General features: G+C 47.4%; 1 protein-coding gene across 9 annotated transcripts in view; it reads left to right on the top strand.

The window, feature by feature from the left end:
* The window catches only part of LOC121870077 (tight junction protein ZO-1-like), a 108,168-nt gene that overhangs the window by 24,287 nt on the left and 67,433 nt on the right, over nucleotides 1–16,448 (top strand). The window lies entirely within an intron of this gene.

The following is a 16,448-nucleotide window of genomic DNA, read 5'->3' on the forward strand; positions in this document are numbered from 1 at the left end:
GTGTGTGTGTGTGTGTGTGTGTGTGTGTGTGTGTGTGTGTGTGTGTGTGTGTGTGTGTGTGGTCATCGTCACCCACCTTAGTCTCTCTCATTATCAGCAGTCGTCAGCAGGTGGCAGCAATATTATTTTGCTGTAATCTGGCGTTACCTGGAGAGGCTGTCAGTTGTCTCTTCTCACTAATCTGGCGTTACCTGGAGAGGCTGTCAGTTGTCTCTTCTCACTAATCTGGCGTTACCTGGAGAGGCTGTCAGTTGTCTCTTCTCACTAATCTGGCGTTACCTGGAGAGGCTGTCAGGTGTCTCTTCTCACTCACTCATAAATTATTTGAAAGTTTCAGTTTCTTTCTCCTGATGCTAATGTCACTGTCCCTCGTTAAGACTATACCTGGAGTCTACCTGAGGAGTCTTCACAGGTGTTGGTCTCATAGGTAAATGGTGGATGATATAACCAAGTTTACCTGGAGACTGTGTCTGGCTCTACTTGTAAACAGCTTCACAACAACAACAACAAACTTTAACTCTATACCTGGAGTGTGTTTCAACCTTCTAGTGTCTCTCCTCCACCTGCCACACCCCCAACACATCTCACCACACCCTTGACCCCACATCCTCTTAGCCTAACTTCACCCCACCCACCCTCCCTCCCCCTCCTCGTAACTGGTGTTGAGAGGTGTGCAGTAAGTTACGAGAGTTTAATAATAATTCCCACTTCATTGTAAACTACTTCTGGGTATCCTAGTTCAAGCGCGGTGGTGGTGAGGTGTGTTTTTTATATTACTAGTTGAGAAATAAAAACCAGGGATATTTAAAAATCTACCTTTATGTACAGTACTGTAGTGGTTTACTTTAGTGGTTTAAGTGAGGCAGGTAGACAGGTAGATGACTTATCCCATTACTAATTAAAAAGAAAAATCAAATCACCTAACCTTTGTAATTTCTTCTTTAGGGGGTTGAGGCGTTAATTTACCTGTTAGATACGTGCTCATTAAGGCAGGTAAGGTGATGGTGAGGGTTGTGTTAGGTTGTGAATATGGTGACCCCGGGTTATATCTCGTTTTCTGAAGTTGTGGGTTCTTTGGTGGGGGCTGATTACCTGGTGGGGAGGGGCTAGGTGAGGGGGGGCTGGGAGAGGTGAAAGAAAGATGGGGAGGTGAGGGGGTGTCATTACCACTGCCTCTTCTATTTTCCTCCTCAGTTTATTGGCCCGCCATTGTGGTCATTACCCTTTTACTGCTCATTTTCCCCGGTCGAGGTTTACGACTTGTTATTAATTGGTGGAGGGCAGGTGAGGGCTAATTAGTTTACCTGGGTGTGGCGTGGTATCTGATGGCTTCCTCCTGCGACTTTATAGGAGTAGTGGGAGAGGGTGGAGAGTTAGCTGGACGACACTGATTTCTCTCTCTCTCAGCTAAACAATCTGTATATAGTATAAAGATTAGACGACAAGTTCTGAATATTTATGACAGACAGACAGACATTAGACGACAAGTTCTGAATATTTATGACAGACAGACAGACAGGGAGGAAAATTCTAAAATAAACTGAAAAAATAGATCCTTTTTTTTAGGTTTTCATACTACGAGGGATGACTGCGGGGCGGCTAACGTTGCCCATCCACCCATTCGTCTCTCTATTAACTTTTTCGTGTTGGCTCGGTACTTTGTTTTCTTTGACAATATCTTTCCGGGTTTTTTTTAGCGTTCGTAAAACTTCCCCTCCAAAAAAAAAACAACTAAATACCGATCATGGTTTATTTTGATTAGTAATGGCTTTTGTTATTTTAGAATTGTAATAAATGGAGGTGGGTATATATATATATATATTTTTTTTTGTAATAGTTTCCGCTCGTAAATGGACGTTTTCTGTAACCAATATTCCAGTTTTATGCCTTTTAGAAAAATTGACAGATCTGCGACTGATTTTCAAACGAAATGGCCACTACCACCAACTCTTTTAATCAAGTTTTTCATCAATTTAAGTTTACCTTGAATTTCTTTTTAGTTTACTTGAATATAGTTTAATGAATGATGTATTTATTTTTTTATTTATTTTGTTGTTGTTGTTGTTAGTGTAGATTTCAGAAGATTTCCAGCAATAGAGAAAAGTACGTAGTCACCTCATCTACTGCCCCGTCCAGGTTAGGTTAGGTTATTGGATGCTGGTGAATGTGTGTACCAAGTGGGTGGAAGAGGTTGTGGTTAAGGGGTGCTAGTAAGTTGGGAATTGTGGTTAAAAATACTGGTTGGTTGAGGTTGGAAATGATCGAAGGTTGATGGAAATTGTGGTTGATAAGAGATAAGAATTTGTTGATTGATATTTTAATTATTATTTTTTCTCCTCAAACATGGCCGCTATTTGGTTGTCAGCCCCGTGCCTTGTTGACGTCACACAAATAAATAGGCGTAGGTGCTAGTAGTTGGGTGTTACGTCATCACTGTAGAAGCTGCTATTGGACTCGGTACATGACGGTGTAGTCCGGTACTGTAGCCACGGTAGTGAGTGTGGCAGAGTGGGGTGGGCGGGTGGCGGGTTGGCTGGAGGGCGGGAGGGCGTGAGTCTCCTGCAGATCAATGTGTGTGTGAGGTTCGGGCGTGCCGCAGGCCTCCACCACACTGCTGCCCTACTGCCACCACCACCACCACACTGCTGCCCTACTGCCACCACCACCACCACACTGCCCTACTGCCACCACCACCACCACCACTGCTGCCCTATTGCCACCACCACCTCACCACACTGCTGCCCCACTGCCACCACCACCACCTCACCACAACCACCACCACCACCACCACACTGCTGCCCCACTGCCACCACCACCACACACTGCTGCCCCTACTGCCACCACCACCACCACCACACTGCTGCCCCACACACCACCACACTGCTGCACTGCCACCACCACACTGCTGCCCCACTGCCACCACCACCACCACCACACTGCTGCCCCACTGCCACCACCACCACCAATTGCTGCCCCACTGCCACACACCACCACTTGCTGCCCCATACACCACCACCACCACTCCCTACTGCCACCACCACCACACTGCCCTACTGCCACCACCACCACCACCACACTGCTGCCCTACTGCCACCACCACCACCACACTGCTGCCTTACTGCCACCACCACCACCACCACTGCCAGTTGCTACCCTACCACCACCACCACACACACCACCACCACACACTGCTGCCCTACCACCACCACCACTGCCCACCACCACTTGCTGCCCACTACACTACCACACCACCACCACCACAAACTCTACTAACCCTCCCCCCCCCCAGGTAACACAGCAGGAGGTATACTGTAACATATGCCCAGTAACATCAAGGACTGGACAAGGATTAACATCTTAGCATTTAATCTTCTTTATAAAGTAACGTTACGGTTCTCACAGTGACCATTTATAGAAACGAAACAACGACTCTTAGAAAAAACGAAACACTTTATATATTACTATTAAAACACAAACGATTATATATAAAATAGCCAAATAAAATGACGTTATCTAAATCATGATGGTGTAAGGTTAGTGTATGTGTGAGGTGAGGCAGGTGAGACTGTCATCACCGTGGATAAAGTTAGTATATGAGTATTGATGTAAACTGGGCTACAGGAGAGGTGAGGGGACGCTGTGAGGGGACGCTGAGGAATACTTCAGTCACATTCTGGAAAACGTCGCTCTTCTCACTCCCACACGCCCCGGCCCTCCTCCCCCACCTGCCACCCTAACGCACCCACACACCCTGGCCCTCCTCCCCACCAGCCACCCTAACACACCCACACACTCCCGGCCCTCCTCCCCACCTGTCACCCTAACACACCCACACACCCTGGCCCTTCCCACCTGCCACTCAACCACTCACCAGTCACTCCGCTACTCATCATAATACATAATGTGACTGCTGTTTATGACGCCTTCTTAAACACGTATTGATGACAAGTTTGATTCATGTACAGCTGGAACAGACATTGAGTGTGTGTGTGTGTGTGTGTGTGTGTGAGCTGACTGTGTGGGACAATGTCAGAAAGTGATCCCTGGGGTATCTGCCGCCAGCTAGCTGTCACTGACTGTCACTCACCACACTCCCGGGTGAGTGACGCCTGTCACCCGATCGCCCGGCCACGGGTTCTTTTTCCCACATACATTGTTAGCGGACGGGAGTGGCTGTGCTTGTGTTCATGTATGGGCAGTGTATGATGTGTATAGTGTATGATGTGTATAGTGTATGATGTGTATAGTGTATGATGTGTATAATGTATGTGTAAAGTTAACTGGTATTATTTTTAGTTTTCACATAGCGTCACAATTTCCATAATCCTTTGCGCGGTCCACCATCTTGTAGGTCTAGACGCGTTGCCTTATGGGAGTAGGGTGACGTCAATGCAAACTAAGAATATTGTGACTGTATCTCTGGCTCTTACATCCTTCTTATTCCTTTACTTCCGCTGTCACCTGTATCTTCCTCAGGGACCAAGATAGCCTCTCCTTAGGTGACGGCTGCGTGGGGCGGTGGTGAGATGGACAGGTTCACAGAGAGCTGATATATTGTGTAGATACATCACTTTTTATACCTGTACTAAGTCCTCAGTACACAAGGAGACAACGTGGGTGGCACTGCACTATACACCTTCACTTCCAGGTACACCCATTTACAGTTGGGTGGCTTGTGAAGTGCCCTGGGATCAAACCAACGACCCTAAGGACATGAAGCGAGCGTTGTATCTACTCGGCCACCGTATACCTCTCTATAGTATATCCCGGCATTGCTCGAGCAGGCAGCGAAAATGTATTAGATTAAAATTGAACCCCGTTGTAAGATTCCCCTGACGGTAGCTGATTCGAGGCCCCGCCGTTGTCCCGTATTAAATGTTGCAATCGAATTTTTTCCTCCTTGTTATTGCTAGGTGTGTGTGTGTGTGTGTGTGTGTGTGTGTGTGTGTGTGTGTGTGTGTGTGTGTGTGTGTGTGTTAACCGACCACCACACCGTTTATCTGTTCATGGTTGCCGTTAACTGGTGAGAGTGATGTGTGGTCTTCAGAACATAACGAGACGCATTTATGGAGTAATTTCTTATGTGTTCTAATTATGATGTTTTCCCAAACCTGCACCGCTTATGTCATTACCGTGTGGTGCTGGGAGTGAGGCGGCTGGTGCTGGGTGTGAGGCGGCTGGTGCTGAGGCAGCTGGTGCTGGGGGTGAGGCGGCTGGTGCTGGGTGTGAGGCGGCTGGTGCTGGGGGTGAGGCGGCTGGTGCTGGGTGTGAGGCGGCTGGTGCTGGGTGTGAGGCGGCTGGTGCTGGGTGTGAGTGCGGCTGGTGCTGGGTGTGAGGCGGCTGGTGCTGGGTGTAAGGCGGCTGGTGCTGGGTGTTGAAGAAGTAATGGTTCCTCTCCGGGAGCTTTTAACAGAAATAATGATTTATTTTTTTTCTCGTGAAATTGTGGTGTGGTGGAAGACCTTTTTATGCTTGAGAGACGGAAATGTCGTCCTCTGTTGGAAAGACGGAATCAGTAAAGACATCGGAGAAGAGAGCCGCGTGTGTGTGTGTGTGTGTGTGTGTGTGGCTCTAACATGTTGCTCAGGTGTTGGTGGTGTGAGGTTGCTGGAGGCTCGTCCCTGTCCCCGTGACCCCTCGCCCTCCACCAGCCTTCACTAGGAGCCTGGAGGCGACCCATAACCCTAATGTGTAGTTCCTCACGTCACGCACGCCAGGTAACGGGTGTATGTTAATGAATGAGTGCGACAGGTGGCGGCACGCGGCCCTCACCTTGATGCTGGTGGTGGTGACGAGGAAGTGGACCACTGTTTCTCTCCAGCTGCTGCCACTGATGCTTCCTGTGGCAGTGAGGGAGGCGGCCATGATGACGGATGAACCTACTGCTGCTGTTTGTGGTAATGAGTAAGGTTTCCCTGGTGACCCTTGACATGTTACCCCTGACCCTTGACCCTGACCCTTGACCCTGACCTCCCTGCCGCCGTTGACACAGGACGTTGCTCCCACACTGCCCTACTAAGGTCTCTAAGATTAATTTATATCATGATTTATGGCGCTGACTAAACGTGGCGGCCCAAACATCACTTGGTTGAGGATGAACCTAACCTAACCTAACCTAACCTAACCAACATGTAACAGTAGAGTGATCAGTCTCTTCAGAGGTCTGGTGACTATGCTGGCTTGTGGATCACCAGTTCTACCTTAGATGAACCAGCAGAGTTTACACCCAGGACCATCAGAGTTTACACCCAGGACCATCAGAGTTTACACCCAGGACCATCAGAGTTTACACCCAGGACCAGCAGAGTTTACGCCGAGGGCCAGCAGAAGGAAGAATTGTCCCCCAGATCACCGCACCATAACAAAGGCGGCTGTATCATGCAGATTATGGCGCAAAGTTACTATACACGTCAGTCCTTTGGTGCCAAGGCTGAGCTGGCATGTTGTGTGTGTGTGTGTGTGTGTGACCCCTGGCTGCTACAGAGGTCAAGTGTCGTGCTGGTCATAAAAACACACATCTTTTATCTTAGTGACAATGGCAGTATTATAATACCCAAAGAGAGATACAGTTTTTTGTGGACTTTAACCAAAATCCCATGGTGGAAAAAAAGTGATATTCGGAAAATGAAGGAATGGCCGACAGTAGCATGGGAAGTGTTGTTGTTCAGGTCATGGGAAGTAATTATCATCCTCTTCGTACTTTTTTACACACACACACACACCGTCTCTCTCTCTCTCTCTCTCTCTCTCTCTCTCTCTCTCTCTCTCCCTCCCCGTTTCACTCACAACTTTTGACTGCTGTGTCGCTCTTTGGTGAATTATTTCCGCTGGTTTACGTCTCTCCAAAGGCTTTGACAAAGTTGGACTCGCCAGTCTCTTCCTTACTAAAGTTCTTCTTCTTCTTCTCTCTCTCTCTCTCTCCTTCTTATTTGTGTCTTATTTCTTGGATCTTTTTGTTCTTGATCTTGTTTTCGTTATTCTTCGTCTTTGTCTTGACCTTCTTCTTCTTCTTCTTCTTCTTCTTCTAACACCCCTCCCCTTCCCCCCATCCAAAGTCTCCTCGAGGCCATAATTGAAGAGCTTAACATGAACCTTTACAACATAGTGGCTCATAGTGGCTCCATTAACCACTTTGGCTATTTTTACTTTTCTCTCTGAATCATATTGGCGCCGCTGTAATGTCCTGGAGGTCGTCTTTTACATCACATTGGTACAGACACGAGACGACATACATACATACATACATACATACAGGGTGGGATGGGATGAGGTGGGGTTGGGTTGGTTTGGACAGGGCGGGGCGGGGCGGGGCGGGGCGGGGTTTGGGGAGACGTATCACCATTCCTGACGCTGCTGAGTTTAGCCGTTACAACCCTGAACCTGTTAGGATACGATCACCCACTCCCAGGAATGTCTCAGGTATGTGTGTGTGTGTGTGTGTGTGTGTGTGTGTGTGTGTGATGCTCTGCTACACCACCCTCACCTGCCTTCCACCCACCTGTCCACCCACCCACCTGCCCATCCACTCCACCCGACCCCGCATAATCTCGATCTGTACTATCCTCCCCACCCCCCTACCTCCTCCTTCTATCCACACACACACACACACACTCTACACACACTCTACACCTCTACACACACACACACACACACACCTCTACACACACACACACTACACACACACACACACACACACACACACACACACACACACACACACACACACACACACACACACACACACACACACACACACACACACACACACACTCACACACACACACACACACACACACACTCTACACACACACACACACACACTCTACACACACACACACTCTACACACACACACACTCTACACACACACACACACACACACACACACACACACACACACACACACACACACACACACACACTAGTGATCGTTGGTAAGATAATTATATAGCCAGAAAGACGTCTACTTATTACAAGATTGTATCGATATTGTTAACTGTCTGTTGAGGGTGAGGGAGGGGGCTGGACAGTGGGGTGGGGACAGTGGGGTGAGGGGGCTGGACAGTGGGGTGAGGAGCTGGACAGTGGGGTGGGGGGGCTGGACAGTGGGGTGAGGCTGGACAGTGGGGGGCTGGACAGTGGGGTGAGGGGGCTGGACAGTGGGGTGGGGAGGGCTGGACAGTGGGGTGAAGGGGTGCTGGACAGTGTGGGGAGGAGGGGGCTGGACAGTGGGGTGAGGGGGCTGGACAGTGGGGTGAGGGGCTGGACAGTGAGGTGAGGAGGACTGGACAGTGGGGTGAGGAGGCCTGGACAGTGGTATTGACGGGGCTGGACAGTGGGGGTGGAGGGGGGCTGGACAGTAGGGTGAGGGAGGGGGGCTGGACAGTGGTATTGACGGGGGCTGGACAGTGGGGTGAGGGGGGCTGGACAGTGGGGTGGTAGTGAGGGGGTCGACTTCTGTATTGCGAGATTCTATTCTAAACTGGAATAACATTTTACCACAATAACATTCAATACTAAAGGACCAAATCATAAACAACAATAACTCCTAACCTGACCTGACCTAACCTTAAATTAATATCTCGTCACCTGATAGTTGCTCGGTTCACCTCAAGACTCTCCCTGCCGATACAAAGACGACATTAACAAACCCTCAGACGGACAAAGTACTCCAAAGTTTTAATTCCTCTCCCACACGTAATTATTCACCTGGGACCTTTTATGAATGATTGTAATTAACTTTTGAAAATTAATTATTGGATATTTAAAGACGTCATTAACTGTGTCATGTGTTGGGAGTCACATCTCGCCTGGCCACGAGTTATAGTTCTGCTGTAGAAGGTAAACTAGAGCAGGTCGGCAGCGTGGAGAAAGTTGTTAGTTTTTACAGGGGAAGTGAAGTGAGGTGAGGGCCGGCTTGAGTGACGCCCTCCGCCACTTCTGTACCTTCACCACCACCTTCTTCTGTACCACCACCAACACCTTCTGTACCTCCACCTTCTTCTGTACCTCCACCTTCTTCTGTACCTCCACCTCCACCACCTTCCGTGCATTCGTTTTACCTCGACCCACAACCTTTGAGGCATTTTTGGTGACTTTCAACACACACACACACACACACACACACACACACACACACACAACTTTCTCCAGTGGTATAGTCATGGTTGGGGTGGGGGGTTCACCAGGACCTGCCTCTACCTGGTGCTGTACCTGGGTTGGTGAACGCAATTTGTACCTGGCATAGCAATGTACCTGGACCATAAAGAGATTGTACCTCATGCACCTTGGGTATACCTCTTCTCTCCTCTCCCTCTCCTCTCCCTCTTCTCTTCTCTCCTCTCTCTCCCTCTTCTCTTCTCTCCTCTCTCTCCCTCTTCTCTTCTCTTCTCTTCTCATGGATGTCGACGAGGCACTTAGGGCAAAAATATGTCCAAGAGTATAACCGACTGAGTCAAATAAATCAGTACTGCATCAGCATTTAGTATAACGGAGGTGTTAAATATACTGTTCCTCCCTCCTACAAGTAGATGACGACCAGCCCCATACCAAGACTCGACCCTGGCCTTCCCATGTGTCGTAAAAGATCAACCACGGGAGAAAATAAGATCAGATACGTCACCTGTTGAGAAATCTGTAAATAGTTTAGGTTGTATGAGTAAATTGGTAGGGGGAGAGTAAGGGGAGGGGGAGAGTAAGGGGAGGACAAGGGGTGAGGGGATACGGGGTGTGTGGTGGTGAATTTAACAAGGTGATGAAACACAAGCGACGTCTGCCACAGTCATTCCTCATAGCCCTCTGATCCTGGTAGTGAGTTTGAGAGAGAGGCGTGTGTGTGCGTGTGTGTGTGCGTGTCCAGTCATTGTCCTTGTGTGACGAATTGACTCGCCTGATACGGTCGTGGGCGGTGATTGGCCGGAAGGAAGCAATTGATGGGTCATCCTAGGGGGTAGGTAGTTAGTGTGGGTTAACGAGAGTGTGGGGCTGGCTACCGTGATACTCCAGAGCACTCACTCACACACTCACTCACTCACTCACTCACTCACTCACACACACTCACTCACTCACTCAATGTACAAATAAACTAATCCTAAATAAAATATAAGTTCAAAAATTATCTCCTTGAGTGAGTGAGTGTGTGAGTGAGTGAGTGAGTGTGTGAGTGAGTGTGTGTGGGTGAGTGAGTGTAAATTTTCTCTCACTGATATTTTCCTTTAGCTGAGAATAGGCTGTGTGTGGGGGGGGGGGGGGGAGGTACAGTAGGAAAGATAGGAGAGAGGTGAAAGGAAATAGAGAGAAATGAGAAGAGAGTTGAGATGATATTTTGAGTTCGGTGACGAAAGGAATAGGTGAAGGATAGAGAGTAAGGTGGAAGGGGGAGGAATGGGATGGGATGGAAAGAAGCTGTATATAAGACCCATCAGTGGTTGGCAGTAGCGGGGTTAAGGCTGTTTCTTGCTCTGTTTTGTTTCTCAAGATGTTTACATTTGTGTAAGAAAAAAAAACCCCAGGAGTGAGAAAGCAGCCAAGTCGTTGCTGCTGTGTTTTTCTATTTACCTCCTCCTGTTATTCCTTCTCTCCTCTTCCCATCTTTATCCAAAATCTTATCCATTTTCCCTTCACACTTAGTTTTAACCCCCACGTTCCACCAGTGTCTCATTATAGTGGGGGTCGTGGCACTGTGGGGGAGGGGGAGGGGGGGTGTACTGTATGTCTGTCCTTGTGGCGTGCAGATGTTGCCACAGTTCCCTGACGAGTATGATGGCGGCACTAAGCGCGGTAATAGTGTGGTGACTGTTATTAAACCTTTGTGACGGGGACCAGTCAGGCACACCCCCTCCACAGCCTCCCACAATACTGGTCACGGTAGGAGAGTGGTCTGTTGGATCTACAGACAGAAGTCCTCATCATCAACCACAATTTGTAGTTTCACAGGACACAGCGGCACCTTACCCATCAGGATAAGTGTTGTTGAGCTTCGCCAGAGTTACAACAACACCCTCCCTCTGTAACCAACAACTACGACCTGAAAGTTTTCCTTGAGGAAGTTTCCGTGTCGAGGACTTGTTACATAAAGGGGAAGTTGATGGCGGCCTGAGAGGGGAGTGACATTGTCTCTCTGTAACCCACCATCACCACCGCCACCATCATCACCACCGCCACCATCATCACCACCGCCACCATCACCACCACCGCCATCACCACCACCACCGCCACGCCTCACCGCTAATTCAATTACACTCCGCTTTCAGCTCGAGTTGTGGCAAATCCTCTCCCGGTGTAGAGTTGAGCTTTGTCGCCGGAGGAATGTAGCCGCTGCTCTGGCCCTCACTTAGCCATGTTCAAGGACTGTGGAGACGTGGCGTGGGTCGGTGTCAGTCATCTTGGGCCGTGAACCGTGAGGGACTGGGACACACCTGAGACCTTATCATCCGGGCAACACCATCACGTTCTTGGCTAATTACCTGTCTGGCTCACCTGACCCTCTCCTCCAGTCCCCGGCGTACAAACTGCCTGACCTACGAGCCTCCTGGGTGGTGTCCTTAGGTTCATTTACAGCAGAGAATAACTCCTGTAGGTTTAAGTGTAGCGACCTCCACTCCGTGCCTCACTACACAAGCTGACGTCAAACTAAGGGAATGAATGAACGTTTGTCTGGTTGAGTGAGTCCTCGGATGAATGAGTTGGAGGTGTAGTGGTATAGTGAGGTGCCGGGGAGCGTAGTGAAGAGGCCTGGACCTGAGGTTTGTGCCACGCATTACCGCACTACAGGCTAGTCTTCACGCCTCTCTGCCGCCTCTCACATCCACCAAGTCTTGTCATGAATGTGAAATGAGACCTGAGTACTGATGCTCACTCACTCACTCACTCACACTTCACTGTTTATGAGGAGTCTTGTCTAATTTTTATCAAATATATTAGGAAAAAAATACTTCACTTCCTTCAGATTCAGATATTGTAGCCATAATAATTTTCTTCGTAAGTGATTGTAAGTGTGTTTCGTCTGGGCACTATTGTATTGTAACAAATAATACATGAAAAATCCCTCATGTTTATTCAGAAATTATTGCAATACTGTATGAATTATTGACATATTTACTGAAACTTACCACTGTACTATATCACGAGTTAGGGCTGTACCTCGGCTGGTGTGCGCCCTTCTGTCCTACTTCACTATATTGTCCCGTGGAGGCAGAGTGTAGTCCTCACCCTAGACAAGAACACTTCAGGAGCAGAGGTGAGGTTATGGCGGGCTGTATAGTGTTGTAGGGACCCGCGCGGCCAGGGTTCTCGACAGCTGCTGTAGTATTATTGGTTGGTTTCCATCAGTATCTTTTATAGGGATATTTATGCTACTTTGGTTAGAGAGCGAGGTTTACAAAATGGCGGCTGATGATAATGGGAAAAGCGTAAAAAAATTATGCTCACTAAAAGTATGACGTCATCTGGTTGGGTGGTGACAATAGAGGTTGAAGAAGCAGCGTCCTGTTTACCCAGGTATACAATATGGCGGCGGTGGTGAGTGTCCCTCACCCAGTAGCGACCAACAGTCTGAGATATGCACATGGCTGCCCCAACTCCTGATATCTTACTGCCAAAGTTTAAATGAATCTCATTCCGTCTTGCCGGATAGACGCCCACCCAACCTACACATCGAGCCACAACTGCCTCAGTCCTTACCGGACCTTCCTACACCCTGGCCGGCCACCACCCCTGTAAACTTATCATCTACTATATGACTTACACTCGTCGTCACGGCCACAACCAGTGTTAATTGAAATGTCAGTTGCGTGTTGCGGTGATGTGGTTCAGTGGTCCACATCATCCGCGAGGGCACTACTTACGTCGGAGTGTGTACATCAGTTGTTAATGTCATTGGTAAGAGAACTGCTTTCGCGAATGTCATCTTGGCTGTTTGTGTTATGTCCCAGTGAGGGTCCAGTACAGTCTCTCCCGGTCACTGGGGACCTCCATCCGGTACGTGAGTGAAGGCTTCGGTTTTGGGTCATTTCGTGGGGGACGTCATGACCACTAGCCACTCCAGTGACCGTGTTACCCAGTGGAGCAGGACCGTGGAGAGTCTTCTACTGAGGGGGGGTGAAGAAGTGAGCACCCCTCTTGACATCTCACATCCTCACTTCATCCCCGGCGCTGAGAACATTTGGAATTAACTGCTAAGTGTAGTTAATATAGCCTTGTGTCTCCCCAGCTGTTAGTGTGATGTGGTGTGATATGGTGTGGTGTAGTGTGGTGTGGTGTGGTGTAGTGTAGTGTGGGTTACAGTATCGGTTGCAAGGTTGCCACTCTAAGAAGTTGGTCGTAACCCAACTTGTAGTCAAGGCTAATTAGAATCTGGCTTTGTTTGGGCCACTCGCTCGGTCTGTGCCTTCGGGAGTTGAACCTGCAGCCGAGAGAGGGAGGTATGGTGGTAGTGGTAGGTGTGGTGGTGGTGGTAGTAGTGGTAGGTGTGGTGGTGGTAGTTAGGTATGGTGGTGGAAGGTGTGGTAAAAGGGTACTGTGCTGGGAGGTATGGTGGTGGTAGAAGGTGTGGTAGAGGGGTACTGTGGTGGTTGATGTGGTGGTAGAAGGTGTGGTAGAGGGGTACTGTGGTCAGCCAAACTTTAATATTTAGTGAACGTTTCCTAATTTATGAAAAGTTTAAAAAATTTTGTACTCGTTCTTAAATCATCTGGTAAATATTTAATACTTTTGGTTTTTTTTTACCATCGTCAAATACTTTTACCGTTATTTTTTTAACAAAACTTAATATTTTAGGAAAGATAAATATTTTCAAAACGTTTTAATATTTTCTACTAGAGTTTGATAATCTGTAAAAAGTTTTAATTCATAACTTAAAGATTTCAATAGTTTTTCAGAAGATTAATATTTTTGTGTTAGTATTTTTTTTAAAGAATAACACGAGAGAAAAACACTAATGATGGAGGTATAGTAATTAATGAAAGAAATATATTGTGTGTACCTGAGAAATTATATAATAGGGTTATAATGAGAGGGGAGGGTGAGGGAAATAGGATAATATAGACTAAAATAGGAATAGGGAGGAGGTTAGAGAAGATAATAGGTTAAAAAAGACAAATATTTTCAGTTAGTAAAATAATGAAGTGGGGGGCGGGGAGGGAGAGAGGACAAGGGGGTGTACGAGGGAGAGTTAGGGGGAAACCTGGTTACTTGTGTCGTGGTCAGCCTTCAGTAGGGAACAACCTGAAGGAGTAAGGTGCAGTTGGTAACATAGTCATTTGTGAAAGCTTAAAATTTCGAGGAAGTTTTTGTACGTTCTGAAAGCTTTGATATAGGAAAGTTAAATTTTTCTGAAAAGTTTATGAGTGTTGAAAGTTTTAATATTTTGTGTGAGGAAATTAAGAGTTTGGAAGTCCATTTTTGTCATAGGCGGTCGTGAGTAATTCATTATGCAGTAACTTAAACAAAAGTTCCTTGATCCAAATACACAAAAGTTCGTACTATGAATATTTCTCGTAACTAAAGACAAAATAAGATACGTCACTAGTTTAATCAAGTAAAATACACGGATAAAACCCCCTTAAAATGGCGTCAGAACTACATTGAGACTCTACCATGACATAGATACGTTTACTGGGCACAGGGAAAAAAGGTATATAGTATGTAATGGAAGAGAACCTGTATTTTTTTTCTCTTTTAAGTGATGTTAAGTGAACGTTTCCAGGTAATGTGGGATCTCAGTTTAACCCCTTCACTATGGAGACGCTAATTTGAATATTATATTTGGCAAACAACAGTCGATTTCATTTAGCGTAGAAGGGACCCCGTATATAAGGGGTTAATTAACTATCTCCTTTAATATTGATATTTTTTTGATGTGATGTGGTTAAGCTTTGATCCACCAATGAGAGGCGTTCATACATCTTTATTTACAATGGATATAAACGTAAGAACCAATGCGGATATTCCTCTCACGAACGTTTATATATATCTGGATTTTGACTCGTGTGTAGCTGTGAGGTGAATGTGTAGCTGTGAGGTGAATGTGTAGCTGTGAGGTGAATGTGTAGCTGTGAGGTGAATGTGTAGCTGTGAGGTGAATGTGTGTCTCTCTCTCAGGAGGGAAGACGCGACACGGTGTTATTGTTTATGTTTTGGTGCTCTGAAGAGATGTTCCTCACGCGTCGATGGTTACTTTGTCCCGCACCTCCCCGTATCATCCTGCCCCTATCCGTTCCTCCTGTCTCTCCACGCTCCTCTTTTCTCTCCCCGTCCCTCTTGCCCCTTCCATGTTCCTCCTGTCTTCCCCCGTATCCAACCCCTCTCCTAGTCCTCCTTACCCGAAAGAGGGGAACCTTTTTCTTGACCTCTATACCCGGAAGTAATGTCTTCCTTGACCTCTGTACCCGGAAGTAATGTCCTCCTGACCTCTATACCCGGAAGTAATGTCTTCCCTGACCTCTATACCCGGAAGTAATGTCCTCCTTGATCTCTATACCCGGAAGTAATGTCCTCCCTGACCTCTGTACCCGGAAATAAAAACCTGTGTGTTCTAGTGCTTAATAGTAACGAGCTGTCTACAGAGGACCTCACATGGTGGTAATATTTTCTTTAATGCTAACTAATGGCGCTAAAAATATCCAATGACTGAATGTTGCATCTTTTACCGCGTCTCTTGTTACACCCAGTCATTTTACGTGTGTGTGTGTGTGTGTGTGTGTGTGTGTGTGTGTGTGTGTTATTCTTCCCACGTACAGAACAATATTGAGGTCGAGAGAGTAACGAGTGAGTGAACAGTTTTGTCAATAATCTCTCTCTCTACGCCCTCCTGTAATTGCCGCAGAAGGACCACTTTTCTCAACGTCGTGGGCTTCAATCTCTCTTCTTAATCGATGTTTTCCTATGGATGACTGTGCCTCCCTCACTGCTGGGCGGGGCGACGATTCTACCAGACAAACAGGGAGCTGGTTGACACTGTATGAGGAGTAGAGAAGAGTTAGTTGACGTGTTGAGGAGCCAACTACCCTGTAAGTCCTTCCCCTCCCTTCACCACCATAATACCCCCCCCCCTCCCTCACTCTCTCTCGTAAACACACACACAGAGCAAACGACCAATTAAGTCTAGCAGATGTTGACAGTAAACTAACCTGAACCACATCACCCTTAGTCTCTTGTCCTTCACCCAACACAACCTGGCAGTCACGTACAGTTATCAGGACTTAAGATAATGTGGACAGGCTTACACAGACAGTCGGATGAAGGGACAGAGAGCCGGGTTTGGCTAGATTGAGTCAGGTCGGGCTGGGTTAGGTTAAACTTGGTCAGGAGCCACGTCATACACGAGAGAGAGAGAGAGAGAGAGAGAGAGAGATCTAACAAGTGTAGATATTAACTTGTTCTGTGTGTTCGGCAAGGTTGTAATAGGTAGGAAAATGGGTAAATAGGTAGATAGGTCAGTAGGTAAGGTATG

The sequence above is a fragment of the Homarus americanus genome, unplaced genomic scaffold (genome assembly GCF_018991925.1).
Source record: "Homarus americanus isolate GMGI-L3 unplaced genomic scaffold, GMGI_Hamer_2.0 scaffold27875, whole genome shotgun sequence".
Taxonomy (NCBI): domain Eukaryota; kingdom Metazoa; phylum Arthropoda; class Malacostraca; order Decapoda; family Nephropidae; genus Homarus; species Homarus americanus.